The sequence below is a fragment of the Octodon degus genome, unplaced genomic scaffold (assembly GCF_000260255.1).
Source record: "Octodon degus isolate 3935 unplaced genomic scaffold, OctDeg1.0 scaffold00021, whole genome shotgun sequence".
NCBI classification, from domain to species: Eukaryota; Metazoa; Chordata; class Mammalia; order Rodentia; family Octodontidae; genus Octodon; species Octodon degus.
Window position 1 is genome coordinate 445,354 of NW_004524597.1, and position 11,052 is coordinate 456,405.

General features: G+C 46.2%; 1 pseudogene; it reads left to right on the forward strand.

Moving 5' to 3' along the window:
* The first annotated feature begins 1,281 nt into the window (after positions 1–1,281).
* LOC101574070 lies at positions 1,282–1,989 on the forward strand (annotated as a pseudogene).
* The last annotated feature ends 9,063 nt before the right edge of the window (positions 1,990–11,052 follow it).

The following is an 11,052-nucleotide window of genomic DNA, read 5'->3' on the forward strand; positions in this document are numbered from 1 at the left end:
ACAAAGAATGGCATCTTCTACCATTATTCTTTTGCTGGTTCTAGCTGGTGAAAGTGGAAAGAAAAAAGTAAGAAATTTAAGGAGAAAGGAAGAAGTGAACCTCTTATGTTTATTCTGAAAAAGAATCTGAAAACTGAAGCAGTGAAATTCATTAAGGGGCTAAGTAGAAAAGTAAGATACCAAATCAAATAGACTTTCTATGTACAAAGAGCAATTAGAAAAGTCATCATTTTGTCCAATCTTACAGGTTTATATATTTTTTTAAATTTTTATTTATTTATTTGCGGAACCGGGGATTGAACTCAGGTCCTTATACTTACCAGGAAAGCGCTTATTCCACTGAGCCATCTCCTCAACTCCATCTTACAGGTTTATTTCTGGTCAGCTGAACAACAATATGCAATGTAACAATCATGGCTGAATTAAAAAAAAAAAGAAAAAAAAGAAAAAAAGCAACAGAAGAAAATATTCCATTTCAATACACACCCTACGAATAAAATTTTCTTAAAAATTTTATTCCACTAGAACATGAGCAATCTACATGAAGCAATCTTTTTAAAGCTGTTAAGAAAAAAACCAAACAATTCTCTGGGTGCGGTGGCACACACCTGTAATCCTAGCACTTGGGAGGCAAGGGCAGGAGGATCCTTGGGAGTTTGAGATCAGCTTGGGCTACAAAGTGAGCTCAAACCAGTCTGAACTGCATAGCAAGACCCTGTCTCAAAAAGAAGAACAAGCAAACCAACAACCCCAAACACTTCAAATGCAAACAAATAAACAAACCACACTATACATGCTTATCTAGAAGGGTTCAATATGAAAAAGACAAACTATACTATGTGTGGTGGTGAATGTCTGTAATTCCAGCTACTTAGGAGGCTGAGGCAGGAAGGTCACAAATTCGAGGGCAGCCTGGGCAATTTAGCAAGGCTTTCCTTTCAAAAAGGATGGGGGAGTGGTCCAGAGCCTCCTGGGTGCAATCCCTAATGCCCTCCCAAATCAACACCAGGTCTTGGGATGTGTAGAAGTGGAGCTCTCACAATGCAGATGGGAATGTCACAATAGTGAGGCCCTCTGGGAAACAGTGTGACAATTTTTTTTCTTTTTCTTTTTAAAAATTTTTATTTTTGGAAGAGATACTTCAGATTGAACCAAGGGCCTTTGCCCTGAGTTATATTCCCAACTCTTTGTAAAAGTTTTTTGAAAGACCAAAGGAGCACCACTGCTTCTGCCACCATGACACTGTGACACATGAGGTCACAGCCGCCAAGGACTTTGAATATGTTGGGGATTGTCCTTAATGGGCTTGTCCAAGAGAGAAAAGCTTGGAGGAAAGATCACCCATGTGGCTTTTTTCTTTTTTCTTTCTTTCTTTCTCTCTTGTATGTTAGGGAAGGGTCTACAGAGTGTCAGGGTCTCACTACTAGATCAGACTTGGAGTGATCCGCCTGTTTACAGCCTCCCAAGAGCTGGGATTACAGGTATGCACGACCATGCCCAGTCTCAATCGGGGGTGGGGCAGGCACGGCAGGTCGGTGGATCAATCCCTGGCCCCTGAGCCTGCTTGCAGGCAGTTTAATCCGCTGAGCTATTTAGCTGGCCCTACTCATGTGGCTTTGTGGCTGTCCCTACCAAGACTCCAGATGGCACAATGAACCTGATGAACTGCAAGTGCGCCATCCCAGGGAAGCAGGCTGCTTTTCAAAGATGATTGTCTGCCCTACCACCAAAATGTGAATGTGAGCCGCCACTCTTCCCACCAAATATGTACCCCTCAGGCACCATGTGCCTGTCCCTCCTGGAGGAGGACAAAGACTGGAGGCCAGCCACCATGATCAAACAGACCTTACTGGGAACTCGGAACTTCTAAATGAACCAAATAGTCAAGTCCCAGCTCACATGGAGGCCCACAGGATCTACTGCCAAAACAGAGGGGAATATGGGAAAAGGGTTCGAGCACAAGCCAAGAAGTTCACAGGAAGAAAATGATGAGCAAGGAACAAAGGCCCGACAGCAGCAGCCACAGTGTCAGGAGTCTCACTGGATAAATGAACTGAGCACTCCAACTCAGAGAGACAGAGAGGAATGAATGTAGGAATGAGTTGCAAACAACAAACAACACAAAACATAACCCACCGAGATACTGTGTAAGAGAAACGCACTGCCAATATAAAAATGACAAGAACTCAGCAGGAAGGAGAAAGATCTCTACGCAAATATGAATTAAAAGGGAGCTCTGTTGATATTAGACGGGGTAATACATGATAAGTGGGCTTCATCATTTTTGGTAGCACAATCAAAAACCTAGAAATGCCTTTTTTTTTTTTTTTTTTTGGTGGAGAATACCAGATACTGTGCTTTTTCCTCACTTTTGTTTAAGTCTTTTCTAAAGCCCAGGCCCAGCTCTGGAGTTCCTACAATCTCATTAGGAGTCCAAAAGCCCCTTTTGTCAAAAATGGAAACAACCAAGCACCCACCAACATGGGAACATAAAATTATACATAAAATGTGGTGCATCTACTACACACTGTGGAATATTATTCAGCCATAAAAGGAGCAAAATACTGATTGATACATACTATTGTTAGGGTTGACCTTGAAAACATTACATCATGCTGAAAGAAAGAAGCTACGCACAAAACACCACCAATTCTATGAAATGTCCAGAATAGACAAATCCATAGGGATGGGAATCGATGTACAGTATTGGGCAGTTACCAGGGGATAAGGGAGTGGGAGTTTTGGGAGGGTCACTGCTAGTGAGTAGTTTGTTTCTGGAGTGGTGAAAATGTTGTATAATTAGTGGTGTTTGTTGCACAGCCTTAGAGAATACAAAGGATGTATAAGATAAGTGAAATCAATGTTGGCAAAAAAGGGGGCTGTGGAGAGGGATGGGAAAACAATTGAGGTATGTTATGCACAGGCTCCAATACCCCACAATGAATGCAATCATATGTATGAAAACATGTACTGATAAACATTTTAAAACAAAATAAAGCAAAACAAAACAAAAACAGTTAATGACAGGTCAGGCAGGAAGCAGCAATCCAGGGAGGGATACATACACAACCCCTCCAGGGCATGCTAGAGCACCCGGCTCTCCCCACCAGGCTTTCCTTCCCACCATCACACCCAGCTACGACCATCAGTGGACTAATTCCACACACCATGGCCCAGTACCACGAACCATGGCCCAGAACCACACACCATGGCCCAGTACCATGAATCATGGCCTAGAACCACACACCATGCCCACTACCACACACCATGGCCTAGTACCATGAACCATGGCCCAGTACCACACACCATGGCCCAGTACCACACACTGTGACCCAGTATCACACACCATAGGCCATTACCATATACCATGGCCCAGGACCACACAGCATAGGCCAGTACCATACACTATGGCCCAGAACCACACACCATGGCCCAGTACTACACACCATGACCCAGTACCATGCATCATAGCCCAGAACCACACACCAGTGATACTTCACCTTTCATTTATTTACTTATTTATTTATTTTTGTATTTAGGGAAGGGTCTACAGGGTTCTCAGGGTCTCACTATTAGATCGGACTTGCAGTGATCCACCTGTTTACAGCCTCCCAAGAGCTGGGATTACAGGCGTGCACCACCACACCCAGTCTCAATTGCCATCTCAGTGTGCCCCAGGGGTGGGGCTGGCATGGCAGGCCCAGGTATTGAAGCCCTGGCCCCTGCTCCTGCTTGCAGGCGCTTTAATTTGTTGAGCTATTTGGCCAGCCCCATACTTCACCTTTCAAAAGCCCCAGCTCTGAGTGCATGAGAATTTATGAGGATGTTTTAGATTATAAATCATAATGCCACCCATCTAGAGAACCTGTTATCTGCCCCCACACAATCAGATCAGAGCATCTGTCTGCTTTTCAATTTGGCACCTGAGGCCAAGGATATATATAACTCAGTGGCACAGCTCCTGCCTGGCAAGTGCAAGGTCCCGAGCTGGATTCCTGATACAAAAAATAAATAAATAAATGAAATCAAATTAGGGCTGGGGAGATGACTCAGTAGAATAATCAGTTGCCTGGCAAGCACAAGGGTCTGAGTTCAATCCCTGGTTCCCCCCTCAAAAATAAAATAAAATAAAATAAAATAAAATAAAATAAAATAAAATAAAATAAAATAAATTGGGCACAGGACAGGTACATTAGATAAGAATCCCTGGTAAAGACAGAGAGGAGCTCTGAGTCCTCTTCATCTCCCCCAACCCCGTCCGTGACTCGCTTTGCCCAGGGATAGGTGCCCCTCCCGCTCACCATCTGGGAGAAAGAATAAAAGGGCAGGTTTATTTCTTTTCACCAATAATCTGTCTAATCCAAACTTTGCAAGCAATGGTTTCCTTAGCAACTCCTAACCCATTCTTTTCAGTTACAAATTACTCTCCAGGATTGGGCCGTGTCCTTCCCAGACAACACAAATTCATTTGAAAATCTCACAGAAAAACCAAGAGTTTTGGGGTTTTCTGTGAGAAACCTTTCCCACAGAGGTTTGCCATAGGCAGTTTGCAGGAATCCATGGGGCCTAAGGTAAAATGCAAGGAAAGCAAGAAGCATACCTATAATCCTAGCACTCAGGAGGCTGAGACAGGAGGATAGGTACAAGTTCAAGGATAGCCTGTGCTACATACCAAGAACTGTCTTAAAAAAAAATTTTTTTTAACCTTGTGTATACCCATGGTTAGTGTTGTGGTTTGTATCTAGTTGTCCCCCCAAAGCCTCATGCAGTGATAGGGTGGCGGGCTTCCAGAGTTTGTGCCTGATTCATGATCCAATGCTGGCATTATGCGTGTGAGTGCTACACCCACCCTGGTGCAGATAGCCTGAATGCAATATAAGGAAGGGAGAGAGGCTTGCTCCCTTCCGCTGCTTCTCCCTATTTGTTCTTGTTGTTTTGCTGTTTTCCACTGCCTTGAACGGCTGCCCTCTGACATGACACTCTGCCTTGGAACCAGCTGATTATGGACTGAAATCTCCGTAAACTGTGAGCTAAATAAACCTTTCCATATTTGTTTATTTAGTTAGTTACTTAGTTAGTTTTGTGGTACCAGGGATCAAACTCAGGACCTTGCACTTGCCAGGCAAGCACTTATTCTACTGAGCTATCTCACCCGCCCTCCATCCTTAATTTTAGAAGTTCGGTATTTTATCCCAGCAACAAGAGAGAAGTAACCAAGACAGTTAGCAAGCTCACCTAGCAGTGATAGATCTGCATCGAAATTCACCACTTTGGCCTATTTTCTTTGATTGATGTACAAAAGACACATAAGCCAAAGTCACACATATAACAAAAATTTTAAATGGGTGTTAGAAAGTGTTGACTTGGGCAGGGACAATATCAGTGCACCAGCACTTGGTCTTCCAGGGTTTACTCTAAGCTTTCGACAGCTGTCAAGTCAGATGTCCAAGCTCAGGACTACATGCCCTAGAGAGATACGGCTGCACAGAGCCTCCTCCAAGGTGGTTGTGTCATGTCACACGCAGCACACTTCTCAGCTGAGCTACATGCTCAGAGCCTTGCCCTGCCAGAGGGCAGTGACCAAATCTACCCAGGGCCAGCTCCATGGCTGAAAACTGTGCAGTCCCAGTCTGCATTGCTGAACCTTCATATTTGGACAGTATTTTTCTTTTGTGCTGGGCCCTGTAAATGAAACAGCCATCCCTGCAAACAGTGAGGCTCATTGCTAGCTCTTAAACAACAGTCTGGCCACCCACCCTTCACCCATTTTAATGATGGGGTATCTTGCATGGGGCCACGATTAAAAAATTCACGGTGACAGAGGCCAGCACCAAAGGATAGGAGCTATGTCACTCACACTCTGTGCTAAAGGTCCCTTCTAGATCCATCCTTAAATGTGACAAGAGGCCAGTGATGTGAACCTTTCGGAGCTTTCAGTGACAGTAGCTGGCTGTGGCCTGTGTACCGTAGGTTCACTACCATTGATCCAGATCACTAAAAAGTGGCCTGTGCTGAACAGGACAAGACCCAACCAAGCTTTTTATCAACACTGTAGCACCTCTCAGGGACATAGGTGGCATTTGCAAGATGGCTGGCAGTATCTACTGGCAGGCCACTTGTGCCTCAGTGGCCCCAGTGATCCAAACTCACAAACCGGGTGGTCACCCTGGATGCCAACCAACCTGGCTAATAAGGGGCAGCCATTCCCAGCTCTGCTGAGGGATCTGAACGGCCCTTCCTTTCCTGTAAAGCCTCTTCTGGGTTTCAGGAAGGAAGTGGAGAGACAAGAGGAAACCACAAACCAATAGAACTGCAATAGCAGGGTCATCCCTCGGTTCACGTGGCGGGGGAAGGGGAACCTGTGTGCTGCATTTTGTCCTAAAATGGGGAGGATATTGTTCTCCACATCTCCAGCAGCTCAGAGAGCTGGAGCACAAGGACTAAACCAGCCCGCGAGGCCGGAAGATGGGCTTAGGTCTCTCGGTCTGCTTCTGCACAGCCTGGCCAGAGGCAGCAGGGGGCGCTGGGGGTTGGGGGGGGTCAGTCAGGGCTGAGTTTCCTTCTGCTGCCCACAAGCTTCTAAAACACTGGTGGGCCAGGGCCCAGCCGAATCATCTGTCCCTGGGAAGTTTCTTGCAGGGAACTCAAAGAGGAAGGGAAGGCAGGACCATCAACTTCCACACCTCTGAAAGTCACTATAAAAGAGTGGAAGTTTCCTGGCACTGTGCTTACCATGGAATCCAAGGACCGGGGATTCCTCCGCTCCAGCGTTTCAACGCTGGCTGCTTCCCTTTCCTGTCTGTGCCCTAAACTGTCTCTGGAAACTTCAGTTTCAAAGGCTAAATTTCAAGCCAAGATGAGTCTCCACTCTCTGCTACCCATGCCACCTTCCCTAGTGCTCTTGCCAGAAAGGTTGGTGACAGGGTCTCCTTGAGGCTGGCCACACCCGAAAGGCCCATCAGACCACATGAACTCTTTGGCCCTTTTGTCCCCGGAGTGGCCACCCTGGGAGATGATTATGCCCTTCAGCCTTCTGGGAACGCTTAAGGCCCCAGGCACTACAGAAAGGATTAAGTCAACTGAGCAGAGACATGTTTTTCCAATTAGCTAGAAACCACCCATGTTGGAACTTTTGCAAAACCCGGCTGGTTACTTTCCCATTCCCCGAGATCCCTCATTCCTTCTTTCTTCATAAATAATTTCACAAGGCTTTTGGATAAATTCGGTACAAAGACCCATAACTGTGGAATAAACAGGATGCTAGTGGTGAAATGAAGGCTAGAGCCAAACGTCTCATCACTCTGGAGCTGCGCAGGGGAGGATAGGGAAACTAACTTCTACCCGGCTCGTTCAGCCTCACGTAGACACGTGCGATTACGTGTGTTTGACTTGGACATGCATTTTACTACATGCACATGTTTATAAAAAGGCCTTTCCCGCTGATATTTCTGTCCCGTGCCAGCACTGAGCCAGCCTGCCAAAGTGGGGGAGACCAAGATCCTGAGCCAGCAAGCTCACTCTCCTTAAAGGGCCAGTGCAAAAGCAGAGAATGGGGAAAAGGGGAAAGGGCCTGCCTTTCAAAAACAGGCAGGTTTGGAAATGGCAGGGCAGCTCTTGCAAGCCGGTAGCAAGTAACAGCAGGAATAAATGTCCCAGCTGTGCATCGACACACAGAGGAATCCGACAAGACTGAGTTCATTCCCATTGCATAGAAGAGAAGACAGAGGCTCAGAGACACGCGCTGGTCATATGCTGAGTGGCAGGGGGGCCAGCACAGTTCCTACATATGCATTCTCTTCTCCCAGGTAGTCAATCAAACCAGGTGCTGATTGTTGGGCACGGGGACGCACACCTGTGATTCCAGCACCGTGAAGACAGGAGAGTGACTGTAAGTTCAAGGCCAGCCTGCACTACATAGTAGCCAGACTTTACCTAAAAAAAAAACACTCCTCCAAACGGATTTTTGCAGTTGTAATTTAAGTCTTAAATCACTTGACTTTGAGATGAGGAACTTGAATCAATCACCTGAATGCTTTGAGTTTTGGCCTAGAGGGTAGATAGGAAGATTAGAAGCCTAGAAAAAACTCAAATTCCTGGCAGGAAGATTGAGGGGGCTTCTAGAAGGCAAAGGGAGCTCTCTGCTCTACACTAGTGGAAAATGAGACCTCAAAATGAGGCCTTGGTCCTCCTACTGTGAGAATCTGAAGTCTGCTGATGAGCTGGATGGGCCAGAGCGCGAGCCTCCTGTAAGCTGGCCCACTCAGCTCAGCAGTGTCAGCAGAGAATCCAGCAGGCCTCCAGACCCCAACCCAAGGAAGCCGAGAAAAGAAATCTGTGCTGTTTTCATACATTTGCAGCAATTTTGGAGTCTCTGACCACAGATCAGAGTGCTAACACCAGCTGTCACCTCCTCCAGGAGGCCTAACACAGCCATCTGAGCCTACCAAGGGTTCCATAGGACACTGTTCCTGCTCTCTACAAGAGCTGTATGACAGCACAGGGACTAGCCTAGGAAGTCCTTAATGATCCTAGGTCCTGCCCTTCTCAGGCCTTGGGAGTCTTACTTACCTGGGCTACACATGGCCCACATGACTTAGCACACTGATATTAACTTTGGTATATACTATCCATATGACTGATGCAGTGTAGTTTTTGGTTTTGTGGTCCCCCCCGCCTTTTTTTTTTTTTTTTGAGACAGAGTCTCTCTATGTAGCCCAGCCTGGCCTCAAACTCACAGCAATCCTTCTGCTTCAGCCTGCCAAGTGCTGGGATAAGAGAGAGGTGTGTGCCACTACACCAACCACTGATATAATGTTGACGTTCATCTTGTCATTTGGCTCAGATAGTGTCAGCCAACCCTACTGTAAAGTTACTCTTTTTAGCCTTTTTTTGAGTTGTAGAAAGAAGCCATTCTGCACAGCCCATGCTGAAGGAGTGAGAGGGATCTTTATTTCTATTTACTAAATGAGGCCATGCTATACCAGGCCTGCACCCACAGTTCAAGTACTCAATAGTTCCGAGCACGGCCACTGTGTTAGACAGCATAGCTCTGTCCCATGTGGGAGAAGCAAATGTTCTACTGATCCTTGTGCCACGCTGCACACATTATTGTTCTCTTAGTACCTCTTTAAATGGATTTACTTTAAACATGGGAACTTGGGGCTGGCCAAATAGCTCAGCGGATTAAAGCACCTGCAAGCAGGTGCAGGGGCCAGGGGTTCAATCCCCTGGGCCTGTTGTGCCAGTCCTGCCCCTGGGGTGCACTGAGACAGTGATTGAGACTGGGCGTGGTGGCGTGCACCTGTAATCCCAGCTCTTGGGAGGCTGTAAACAGGTGGTTCACTACAAGCCCGATCTACTAGTGAGACCCTGAACAACCTATAGACCCTTCTGTAAAATACAATAAATAAATAAATAAATAAATAAATAAACATGGAAACTTGGTATCATCTCTTGATGCCCTTGACAGTAGCCCAGCACGGAAGGTCCACAATGTCCAGGATGTAGATGAACCTCATTTCTCCATATTGGCTTCTCCATCCTCTGCCTCTCCTCTTGCAAGACCTTGGGGGTGAGTAGCCCCATACTTCTAGTCCTCAGGCCTCCAGGGTCTTTGTACAGGCTTCCACCAGTGCTGAGGGCAGCAGCTCTGGGCCCTCCTCCTTCCAGGGGATCCAGCCCGGGGAGCTGCATATCTGAGCTGCAAACCTGTTTGATTAGAAAAAATCATCTGCTTCTTAAAATGTTTGTTTGTTTATTGTCCTTTTGAGACAGGGTCTTGCTATACAGATTAAGCTGGACTTGAGCTCACTTTGTAGCCCAGAATGGTCTTGAACTTGCAGTGATCCTCCTGCCTCAGTCTTAAAAATTTTTTGAGACAGCATCTCACAATGTAATTCAGGCTGCCCTTAAGCTCACTGAGTAGCCAAGGCTAACCTGGAATTTTAGGTAGTCCTCCTGTCTCAGCCTCCAAGGTGCTAGGATTCTAGAAGCATACCTCTGTGCTTGGCTAAACACTTTGTAAATGCTTAGATCTGGCCCAAGAGATAGCTTAGAAGTGTAAGTGCCTGCCTGGCAAGCACAAGGTCCTGAATTGGATCCCCAGCACCAAGAATAAAATAAAATAAATGCTTAGATATTCCCGAACCCAGCCCACACGGATTCTAACTAAAATGTGACTTCAGGTGGGCCTGGTAGTCACTATTTCCAACAACAATCCTGAGTTCTACCTACAGGAAGGCCAGGCTCGGTCCCACCTGGAGGACATCTTCATGTGCAAGCGTGCACTGCAAAACCCTAGGACAGGACCTCACTGATAGAGTTCCAAAGCAGGCAAAGATGGCTGGATGGAAGCTCTGGTTCTGCCTTTTCTTCATTTCACAAGACAGAGTTAGGTGCAGGCAGACCTTTCAAAGAACTTTTCTATTTTCTTTGACCAGCTGGGAGTGAAGCTTTGAAATTTTAGTATTTCAAAAATACTAAACTACTGCTTCCACTTCTTTTGTTCTTTTCCATGCTGGGGATTAAGCCCAAGGGCCTTATGTATACTAGACAAGTACTCTGTCTATGAGCTGTATCTCTAGCTCTCCTAACATTTTGAGGTAGTTTTGCTAAGTTGCCCAACCTGGCCTTGAATTCATTCTTAGGGGGCCCAAGGGAGAACTTTTTTGGTGAGGATGAAAGGTTAATGAAAATGCCATGCAAGATGTCGGCAGCAACAGCAGTCAGCATACAGCAGAGAGCCACCGGCATCTTTATTGTATAATTCTTATACAAGTTGTTATCTCATATTTCATTCTTACATAGTGCTGTAACTAGCACACATATGCTTAACTGTGCTAAGTCGTGGTTACATAACTGGGTCCCACTGTGTGCCTGCGCTAGCCAGGCAGTCGTGTTCTCAGGTGTCCTGAGACTCCCCTGAACTTTGAAGTAGTCTGAGTTCTCCATTCTGCTTCTGCTTCTTCCTCTTCCTCTTCCTCCTCCTCCTCCTCCTCCTCCTCCTCCTCCTCCTCCTCTTCTTCTTCTTCTTCTTCTTCTTCTTCTTCTTCT